This window comes from Molothrus aeneus, chromosome Z (genome assembly GCF_037042795.1).
Source record: "Molothrus aeneus isolate 106 chromosome Z, BPBGC_Maene_1.0, whole genome shotgun sequence".
Lineage (NCBI taxonomy): Eukaryota > Metazoa > Chordata > Aves > Passeriformes > Icteridae > Molothrus > Molothrus aeneus.
The window spans coordinates 67,593,519-67,604,956 of NC_089680.1; positions in this window are offsets into that span (position 1 = coordinate 67,593,519).

Genomic DNA, 11,438 nt, shown 5'->3' on the forward strand with positions numbered 1-11,438 from the left:
AACAGCTCCGACGACTCAGCCATCTGCCTTCCCTTTTGGGTGGACACAGGGTCAGATGTCACCGTCATCCCAGACATACATTGGCCTCGACCATGGAAGCTAGAAGTAGCCCCCATGGTGGGCGGAGTTGGAGGGCTGTCCCGAGCCCACAAGAGCACCCAACCAGTGGCAATAACCCTCTGCACCGAGAGAGGACCGGGAAGAACTATCACCCTCACTGCATATGTGATGTCGGACTGCCCACCCTTGCTAGGGAGGGATGCCCTAGCCTTGCTGGATGTTAGGGTGACAAATTTATTCTAAGGGCCACTGTCACGTACCCACCATTGCCCATCAAGCTGACTGTCATGGTTTGACACTGGCACAATGCCAGTGCCCCCATGAAGACACCCTCTCCCTGGTTTCTGCTGTGAGACGTGACCAGGAACAAGCAAAGCAGGCTCCTACTTAGGGAAAAAAGAACCAGAACTTTATTATCTACTCTACAACTACAGATAAAAAGGAACACACACACAGGGAAAATGAAAACCTCACAAATGCATTTCCTCCTCCCCCCACCAAATTTCCAACACAATACATTTATTCCTCAAATCACCAACTCTCGGTCCAGCACCACCTTTTAGACAATCAATCCTCAGTTCATCAAGAGGAGAGGAGTCCTTCTTGTACCATGGGCTTCCCCTGGAAACACAGTCGAAGCCTCGTGTGTTTCTGTGTCACTCGTGGCACCGCCCGGAGTACATCTGCCGTCGTGACTTCTTCCTTTTCATGTCCAGCACTTTCACCACTGAACACGGACCAGAGCTGCTTCTAGGGTTGTCTTTTAAGGATGCTCTGTCCCAATCCAAAAAAGGCACAGTCTCTCCTTTGGGACACCTGTCCCCACAATCTCTCCTTTGGGACACCTGTCCCCCCCATATTTTTCACCCCCTGGGGCCAAGGGGCATCAACACTGAACCCTCTTGGTTCTGAGGCCATTGCCTCCCCCTAGAATGCAGTCTCTGTATCACAAGGAACATGGTTCTGTCCATGGCTATACAAAAAGAGTCCAGCAAAAGCTACTCTGTCATCCCTTCCCACTAGGATTCTTCTCTATTCTTCTACTATCTCTCACTCGCCCAGACCTCTCTCACACTGGCCCATTTCCTTCCTCATCTTCCACTCTATCTTCTAGGAAAGGTCAATGTTCTGTAAAGTTCTCATTCTCCAAAAAGGGGTTAAAAGCTCCTACAAGCGGCCGGCTGAACCTCCCCCTCTTCTCCGTCCCAGCCGTGCTGCCGGCACAGGCCCATGTTTATCAAGCTTCAAGGTTACAGTCCCAGGCAGCGGCTCTCTCTTTCTCTCTCTCTCTCTGTGTCTCTCAGGGGGGGCTGCCCGATGGCTCCCGGTCTCTCTCTCTCTCTCTTCCACCCTTCCACCCCGGGGCTCAGGCCTACCTCTCTCAGCCTCATGGCTTTCCCCTCCCCCTGCCCAGCCAGCAGCTGGGCCAGGGGAGAGACCCGAACTCTTTCCTGCCGGAAACCCAAGAGGACCCTCCCAGGGGAGAGCTCTGCTTTTAACCCCGTGTTCTCAGAGGCGTGTCCAAGTCCCAATGGCCAGGTTAAATGCCAATATTAAAGTCTGAATATCCATTGGCCAAAAACACAGCATCCCAAAAAACACATTTCCTGTCAAACCACCACACTGACTTGGAAATCAGCCGACCCAGTGTGGGTCAAACAGTGGCCCTTGTCAACGCCTCGAATGACTGCCCTCATTGAGTTAGTTAGCCGTGAATTACACAAGAATCATATAGAACCCTCCACGAGTCCATGGAACACTCCGATCTTCGTAATACCTAAGCGGTCTGGTGAAGGCTTTCAACTCCTGCACGACTTGCGAGAAGTGAACAAGAGAATCCAGCCTATGGGCCCTGTGCAAACTTCGCTGCCCATGAACTCTGTGATACCGAAAGGACAACCCTGTGCAGTGCTCGACATCAAAGACTGCTTCTTTTCTATTCCCCTGCACGAAGACGACAAGGAGCGTTTCGCCTTCTCCATCGTCTTCCCAAACAGCCAGCGGCCCAACCTACACTTCCAATGGAGGATGCTTCCACAAGGAATGCTCAACTCCCCGACTATCTGCCAGATCACCGTGGACCGAGCGCTAGCACCAGTCCGGCAGAGCAATCCGACTGTAACCATTGTGCAGTACATGGACGACATCCTGATCACCGCACCATCCACGAGACAAGTGGACCAGCTGGTGTCTACCATCTCCGAGACCTTAAGGACAAATGGCTTTGAGGTAGCGAGTGCAAAAATAAAAAAGGGACCGTGCGTGACCTTCCTAGGAGTGGGAATCACAAGCTCCTATATAACTCCTCCCCAGATGAAAATCCGCCGAGACATCAAGACGCTCCACGACATGCAACAGCTGGTAGGGTCCTTACAGTGGCTCCGCAACATCGTCCTGATTCCTCCCGAGGTCATGGACCCTCTGAATGACCTCTTGAAAGGGAAGAACCCATGGGAGCAAAAAACCCTGACACCAGAAGCGGTAGGCTCGCTCAACTTCATCGAACGTCAGATGTCAGAGAGCATGCTCACCAGATGGGACTCAAGTGCTCCAGTCGATCTGTATGTCCACTTTACAAAAAAGGGGGGAGTGGGAGCCTTAGCCCAAGGACCCTCCGACAAGGCCCAACCAATACTATGGGTGGTCTTGGGGAAACCGTCGCGTGCCTTTTCCCCGGGAGTCGAGTGCCTCTGCAGCCTCATCATGAAAGGCAGGAAACTCGCCCTAAGACATCTGGGCATCGAACCTTCCAGGATAAGCCTGCCTCTCCACAAACAGGTCTCTGCGCAGTCAACAACAATATCGGAATATCTAGCCATGGCCCTTACAGGCTTTGGAGGAGAGATTCGCTACGTGGAAAAACCCCCTTGGACTCGGCTGCTCACGGTCATCAATATCGACCTCCCACCAAAAGTACTTCACCGACCGCGGGCGGGACCAACCATCTTCACGGACGCATCATCGCAGACCTCCACCGCGGCGGCAGTATGGCAGTCAGGAGAACAGTGGCAATGTGTCAAGGCAACCAACCCCACGCTTTCGGTCCAACAGCTTGAAGCAGCAGCTGTAGTGCTAGCGTGCGGACTGTTCCCAGAAGAACACCTTAACATTGTGACTGATTCCATATTTGTGGCCAAGCTCTGCCTAGCCATGTCCGGACCAGGTGTGTCAGTGTCCACAGTGGCAACGATGCTGGAGGAAGCACTCTATTCACAGAAAGGCACCATATCAGTCATCCACGTCAACAGCCACGACCCAATCAAAGGATTCTACCAAATAGGCAACGACAAGGCTGACGCTGCCGCAAAGGGCGTATGGACACTGAAAGAAGCTCGTCAGTTGCACGAATCCCTTCACATCGGAGCTAAAGCGCTTGCGAAAAGGTGCGGGATTTCTACCGTGGACGCAAAGCACGTCATCGCTACGTGCCCCCACTGCCAGAAGTCGCCACTGTGGTCGAGTGGCGTCAACCCCAGAGGCCTCAAAGCCTCAGAAATATGGCAAACAGACTTTACACAATGCCAGCTGTTGAAACCCCAAGCGTGGCTCGCGGTTACTGTAGATATGTACAGCGGCATGATTGTGGCCACACAGCATCTCAAGACCGATTCCAAAGCGACCATCCAACATTGGCTAACAGCCATGGCATGGCTTGGAGTTCCAAAACAGATCAAAACAGATAACGGCCCAAACTTCATCTCAAAGGTAGTCCAAGCATTCACCTCGAAATGGAACATCGCCTTGGTGCATGGCATCCCATACAACAGCACTGGGCAAGCCATCGTCGAAAGAGCAAACCAGACTCTGAAAACTAAGCTGGAAGTGCTAGCAAAGGCAGAAGGCTTCACCAATGCCATTCCCCCAGGTGACCAGGCTGGCAACTGCGCTGCTAGCGTTAAATCAATTCCCTAGGGGGGACGAAACAAACAGTCCTGCTCAGAGACACTGGGCCACTCGGGCGCTAGAGGAAGGCCCACAGGTGGTGATCAAAAATGAACTAGGGGAGTGGGAACAGGGTTGGAGATTGGTGCTCACGGGGCGGGGATATGCGGCCGTTTAAAAGGACGGGGACATTAAATGGTGTCCACTCAAATCTATCAAACCAGACCTTCATAGGGAAACTCATGAGAATTGTGAGACTTTGTTTACAGGACTGGATCATTGGATGTCCCCGAAACTCATATGCCCCACTACTGGGAAAGAGAGAGAGGCAATCAAGCAACCCAACATCACCTGAGAAGCTCGCGCCATCAAAATAAAAGCAGCAACGGTATCTCTGTGTAATCTTGTTTCTAGGGTTAGTAGGCGGAGGACAAGCAGACACAAAACATTACCTTCACCAGCCATTCAGGTGGGTTCTACGCCATCTCTCAGGTGAGGGGGTCATCAAAGAAATTGTTACAGCCGACATCCCATCTTTCGAGTTCAGGTTAAATGCTACCTTCTTATCGTTAAACCAATCCAACCCGAACTTCACAGAATCATGCTGGTTATGCTATGATGCACAACCCCCTTTTTACGAAGGTGTTGCCTTTGATCTCCCATTCATCTTCTCTAAGTCAAACAATCCACGCCAATGCAGATGGGACACCCCCCGGAGAGGTATCACCCTAAGTCAGGTTACGGGCCAGGGCAAATGCTTTGGCAATGCAACCTTGGCAAAGCAGATGGGCAACGTCTGCAAGGAATTCATCAAACTTAAGGGAGGGAAGTTCCAGTGGGTGATCCCAGCTGCATCAGGAATGTGGGTCTGTCACGGATCCGGGGTAAGCCCATGTGTACTCCTTGACAAATTCGACCATTCTACTGACTTTTGTGTCCAAGTTCTAATTGTCCCCAGAGTCCTGTATTGCCAAGAAGAAGAGGCGTACTGCTTGTTCAAAGAACCCAACCGGCTCTACAAACGAGAGGTGATAACAGGCGTCACCATCGCAATGCTCCTCGGTTTAGGAGCTACTGGCGCTGCCACAGGCATCTCAGCCCTTGCAACACAACATCAGAGACTGGCACAACTGCAGATGACAGTCGACGAGGACTTGCAAAGGATCGAGAAATCCATCTCTTCCCTGGAAAAATCCCTTTCCTCACTCTCAGAGGTTGTCCTCCAAAACAGGAGAGGACTGGACCTCTTATTCATGCAGCAAGGGGGCCTCTGTGCTGCCTTGAAAGAGGAATGCTGCTTTTATGCAGACCACACCGGAGTCGTCAGAGACTCCATGGCCAAACTGAGAAATCGGCTAAACCTAAGGAAAGCAGATAGAGAAGCTCAACAGGGCTGGTTCGAGTCGTGGTTCAGCCGGTCTCCATGGCTCACCAGCCTGATTTCTACCCTAATAGGCCCAGTCACTATAATCTTACTAACCCTAATCTTCGTGCCCTGCATATTAAACAAACTGGTGCAATTTGTTAAAAGGCGTTTGGAAATGGCTAACATTTTGTTTCTCGAGCGCCGACGATTACTCTAAGGCGTGCCACTTACTAACACACGATTTTACACTAATTCTACTAACCCATGAAATTTTGTAACCTTTACATTTTATAACTTTATAAGATTTTTACTAATCATGAGAGGGGGGGAAATGTGGAGAGCTAGGGATCTGCGTGCGGAAGATCTCGGGCTGTACGGGTAGATAAGAAGGCCCACCTCACCCTGCAGTCTGACTGTTGCTCCGTACCCGGCCACACCCGGCCGGACATGAGCAGAGGGAAGTGACACAGACTGCCCAAGCCATAAATACCCCTGAGACCCCTCAATAAACGCCATTTGCTGTCCACCACATTGGTGTATGTAGCATTGGACCGAGTGACCCTGGGCCTTGGGTCACCGTGCCGGACCTCCCGAACCAGGTCGTCACGCCGTAACAGCAACATGACCCACACCCAGCTGAAGAAGTGTAAGTTTTAAAACAGCTTTTATCACGGGTATCTTGGGTCCCCTTTTTGGTTTTTTTTTTTTTCTTTTTTTTTTCTTTTTTTTTTTTTTGTCCTTTTGTCTGCTGGTAGGGAATGGGAAAACATGGGATCAAAACTTAGTACATTGAAAGGATCCCAGAACAAGGGAGATTTATACTTACTAATCCTAGAAATCCTATCTTCTAACAACTTTTCTTTCTCTAAATGTAATCTTTCAAAAACTAACCTGAAAAAATTTATAAAACGGATTCTTTCTCAGTTTCCAGATACTAACACAGACATCATTACTAAAGACTTCTTTTGGGACAAAGTTGGGAACATGATATATAACTTCAACTAACCAAGATTTTTCTGTAACTCAGTTTATTCCTATGTTCCACATTATAACTAAAGCCATAGAGAAAGCCAACAGAGATAGCTCACTGGCAACCTCCTGCAGCAGGGACAGACCACCTCCCTTCAAATCCTAATCACACTGATAACAATCTTTCCCTGGAATTCTGCCCTCCGGCTCCGGGTCCCATTGGTCCCAGTGCCACCTCTGCCACTGTTCCATCCTCTGTCCCTTTCCCTGCAAACCTCTCGCCGCCTCCCTCCGCACCTGCAGGGTTCCAGTGGTCCCCCCTTCCCCAGCCTGGACACAGCAAACACGAATACTGCAGCATCCTGTGGCTTATCTGCAAGTGCAAATGTGCCTCTTTCCACTGAGTCGGCTCCCCCCACCCTTCTTGCTGCTTCTCCTACCCCTACCACGGCTTCCCCTGCCCCCACTGCAGCCACCTCTGCTGCGGCTCCCCCTACCCCTCCTCCCGTTCTCCCCACCCCTCCCGCCGCAGTCCTTCCCACCCCTGCCACCAGTCCCTCAATCCCAGCCCCCACCGCTGCTGCTGCCACCTGCACCCTGGTGTGTATCCCTATCCCATCCCTGCCTGCCCTAGCGGGAGGTCTCCCTGCATGCCAGCGCACGCCAGCCCCAGCACACCTCGCTGTACCCGCGGCAGCCCAGACCAATCCCACCGCCCCCTCTGCCCCGCTTCTCCCTTACCGCCACCCCCAGGCTTTCCAGCTGCCCACCCACCCTCAATGTCACCCGAACGCAGCCTCAGAGACCCCCCACGGTACCAGCCCACTTCCCCCACCCTGTGCATGCCATGGTGCTGCCATTCCAGCTCCACTGCTGGCTCCCTTGGCCAACCTCTGCCACGTGCCTCTTCGCAGCCACAAAACCCCTGCAAAATCTTGCTCCAACACGCCGTAAAAAGCATAGGGCATGGCCTGCTCGCTCTCATTCCTCCTCTAAGGACAGCAGTGACAGTGATTCTGATTCTGATACAGAAGACATTGACCCATGGGCTCTAATTAAGATAGAAGCGACCAAGGCAGGAGACTGGCAGATGGCACAAAAAACTAACACCTTCTCCGTAGATTATAAAAAGGGAAAAAGAGGAGGGACCACTAACAGAAAGACATGGGAACCTAACTCAAATAAGGAACTCATACAATTAAGAAATATTGCCAAAGAACATGGCAGAAGTCCACATAGTTTTAGAAATTTCCTAGAAGTTATGTTCTCAGCACATGTTTTAGTACCCCATGACATTAAAAATATTGCCCACTGCCTCCTTTCCCCAGCAGAATATATGTTATGGAAAAGGCATTGGAAAAGACAATTCAAAACATTATCAGACTCAAATTCTACAAATGCTGATAAGTCAGATTTTACAGTTGAACGCTGGCTGGGGGAGGGGATTTACAGAAACCCTCTGACCAAGCTGATACCTAAGGAAGCATTACAAGATGTGGCACTTGCAGCAAAAACCTCCTTACTTCTTACGCCAGATGACTCTATCCCTACCCAACACCTTTCTAATATTAAACAAGGAGTAGATGAAAGCTTTATCAAATTTGTGGACAGAATTAAAGATGCTCTGAAAAAACAGATAGAGAGCACAGAGGCAAGAAAGGGCTGTTATGCAAGCTTGCCATGAGTAACTCAAATGAACAATGCAAAACAATCCCGAGGTCTCTACCCTTGGATACAGAACCTACCTATTACATGCCCTTTAGAAAAGTTCTAAAAGACTTTTCTACTGTTTACCCTCTCCGTTTTCACACTTCTCAACAAGGTTTTCTTTCTAAGAATATTAATCACAATATCCCAAAGGATTAAGAAATGCTTGGGTATTTGTTCCCTAAGCATTTACAAAGGAACAATTAAAAAAAAATCTGTATACATGCTGGATGTAAAATGCAAATAAAAATAAACTTGAGAGTTCTCCCAAAAAACCTTAAGAAAAAACTCCATGTATTCTGTAAAAACCAGAGTATTCATCTACAGAATACAATAATGGGCACATTCCAGAAGACAAATTTTGTACAATGATTCTGCACAGAACTATATGCTTTCAAGCTTTTTGCACTTCAGGGCCAGTGCCATTCTCTCAACTGTAATGCTCTGAGCATCTTCTGCTCACCATGGCAGCTTTCTGCTCTCCCCTGGTACAGATCACCCTCCCAGCAAAGGGGGAGTGCAGCCACCCCAACTCGCAGCCCCTTCCCACGCAGCAAGAACCTGAAGGAGAGAGATGGCTTTCACCAGCTGCTGCGGGTTCTACTAGTGCCACCTCTCGGCTGCTGAAAGCCTGAATGTCTGTGTTGCAGTGTGTTAGTTTCTGAGTCAAATCTTCTGTTATCTTGTGGTACGTTCGAGTGCTCCCCGAGTTACTACAGTTAGTTTCTCCCCTGTGTTATGCCCTCCTACCCAGGCGTCCCTCAAGGAATCCCCTCCCTCCTCACCAGATTTTTCCCTGTCTGTCAAGACAACCCGGCCCCTTTGGCCCATCCATCAGCCCAAACCCTACCCTTTGTTCCAGAAAGTTCCCTGTCTCTCACCCTAAGATCCAATCCCTATCCCAACCCTCTCTCCTCCCCTTGTTCTGATTTGCTGTAGCCCTCAAAGCCACACCCTGAGAGTCGCTTCTTGGTTACTATATGGTGTCCATCCTCCACTTTGAAAGATTTTAAAAACCTGTGCATAGGGGTGTTGGGAGCTCTTTTCACGTCTGCTTGCCTTTGGCAGTTTTCTTCTATGCACCTTTCTCCCGCGTCTCCTTATAAATTTGCTGTATTTTATGCCGCAGAAGAGCCTCCTCTGCCTCCTTCACTCGGTTCTTGTCGGTCCTCCAGGGGTCTCTACTGCTAGGCAGTTGGCCTAGAGGTTCTGGCTAAGGCAAAACCCTAACCTAGCCAGTTCCTCACTCTTGCCATTGCCTCTGGAACATCACAGAGCTAGCCAGGGCTCCGGAGGCCAGTGACAGTGACCCATGCCCTGGCATGCCACAGCCCCCAGAGCCGCACCTGCCAGGCCACAAGCCCCAGCCCTGGTCCCCACTGCCGGCCTCGGGGGCTCCTGGGCATCCTCACCCTGAGTGCAAAGGCAGCCACAGGAGCCCCCCAGGGCGCTCTGGATCCAGGCTGCAGACACCCTAAAGCCAGCACTGAAAGGGTCATGGATGAGGACTGCAGTTGGATCTTGCAGTGCTCACCACCCCTACCTGCCCTCTGAGTGAACCCAAACCTCACCTGCAGCACCTTGAGCACATTTACCCTTTTTGCCCATCCTGGCATGTGTGGTGTTCCCACATCACAGAGCAGCCCTTTGCAGGGAGTGACCAGCTCCCAGCTGCTCTGCTACCCTGGCCTTACTTTCTGTTTCCCAGCAATGAACTTAACAGATACACTCATGAGAATTCTAGCACAATCATTGGCTTCTCAGGAGCTCTTAGGCAAAAAAACTCCACCGATGACTAGTTTTTGCACAGAAGACGAGGTACTGACAAGCATAAGGCGTAGGCAGGCTCCGGCATAAGAATTCCTGAGCCACAGGATTGCATGCACTGCTGTTGCCAGCTGCTTTGTTCATATTTTTAGAGCCAGTTCTGGACAAAGGCTGCTGTTGACAGAGTAGGAAAATGTAGAGAAATAAAGGTGCAGGACACAAGCAAAAAATCTCAGGAGGGAAAACGCTAAGAAATACAGAGCTCAACAGAAGTCCTGGGAGATGGTTCAATGGAAAATGGCACCAGCAGTGAGCGGAGCCCGAGGCTGCTCACTTGCCACCGCAGGGGCTCCTCAGTCGCCTGCTGCTTTGTGTCTGATCCCTGCTGGGCTCTCTCTGCCCCTGCAGCAGACGCAGCCCTGCCTGGAAAGGGCTCCATGCTCTGGTGTTGCAGCCTCCTCCAAGCTACATTCTTAGCAGCACTGAAAGAAGAGGTGAAAGCAAGAGCCATTTTCTGTCCTGCCTGGAAACTCCTCTCCTTCAGTGCCACTGCCAGAGATCATCCCTCTGTCAGCTTGGCACTGTGCCTGCTGCATCCTCGTCCTTGTGCCTTCCATCAGCTGGAACTCTCCTGCACATCAGCACTCGCTGTCCCACATGATGAAGAGAGAGCTGTGTCAGAAGAGCAAAGATTGCATTTTCTTGGTCTTTCAAACAGCCACAAGAAACATGAGTCCAAAGAACTTTGTTGTTTGTTCCTGGCCTCCTTTTAGACAACTCTTTTCTGCTTTAATACAAAAGTCTCTTTTCCCACGTGGATGGAATGATGTGGAATTGGCAGTTGCTTCAGGCTGTCAGGCAGCATGGGAGTTTTCTCTTGTCTCTGCTGAGGATTTGGTGAATTTTCCATTGGTCACTTGGTGGTGTCACCATGGGCTGAGCTCAGCAGCCGACTCTGCTGTCCGCAGGGGATGCATTGGGACGCCAAGGCCCTCAGGGCTGGAATTCAGGGGAGGGCGGGCTCGGAGCGCGCGGAGGCTGGGCCCGTCAGGAGCTGCTGCTGCTGGCGCCCGCTGTGCTCAGCCCGCTGGGCCGAGCAGCCGCGGCCATGGGGACACAGGCCGGAGCTGTGGCCGAGGCCGGCAGGCGGCCTGGGCCGGCTCGCAGCTGCAAGGACGCCGGCAGCCCGTGCCCTGAGGCCGAGGCCGTGGCGGGCAGTTTGCGGGCAGGGCTTTTCCGAGCCGGCCGCAATGTGCTGCCTCCCGTGTGGGCCCGGCTGCGGCAGAGGCGGGCGGGAGCGCGGCGGGGCCGGCAGCGGCGGGCAGAGGCCGCAGAGAGCAGCAGCCCGGCCGGGCCCGCCGCGGAGCGGCAGGGAGCTGCCGGGCAGCCCTCGGCCGTGTCTGCGCACAGGGCAGGAGCAGAGGCAGGAGCAGAGGCCGGAGCAGAGGCAGGAGCCGCGGCAGGAGCCGGCTATAGCGGCAGCTGGCCGTGCCCAGGGCCGCAGCCGCAGCTCTCCCCGAGGCTCCGGCGCTTGCCGAAGACGAGGGGCCCGGCCCCCAGCGCGCCCTGGAGCCCCGCAGCGAGAGGAGCCGCCGGTGCCGCAAAGGCAGCGCAGAGGGCGCAGGTTGAGGAGGAGGACGTGAGGCTCGCTCTGGGCCGCGCTGGGGCAGCTCTGCCCTCTCGGCCT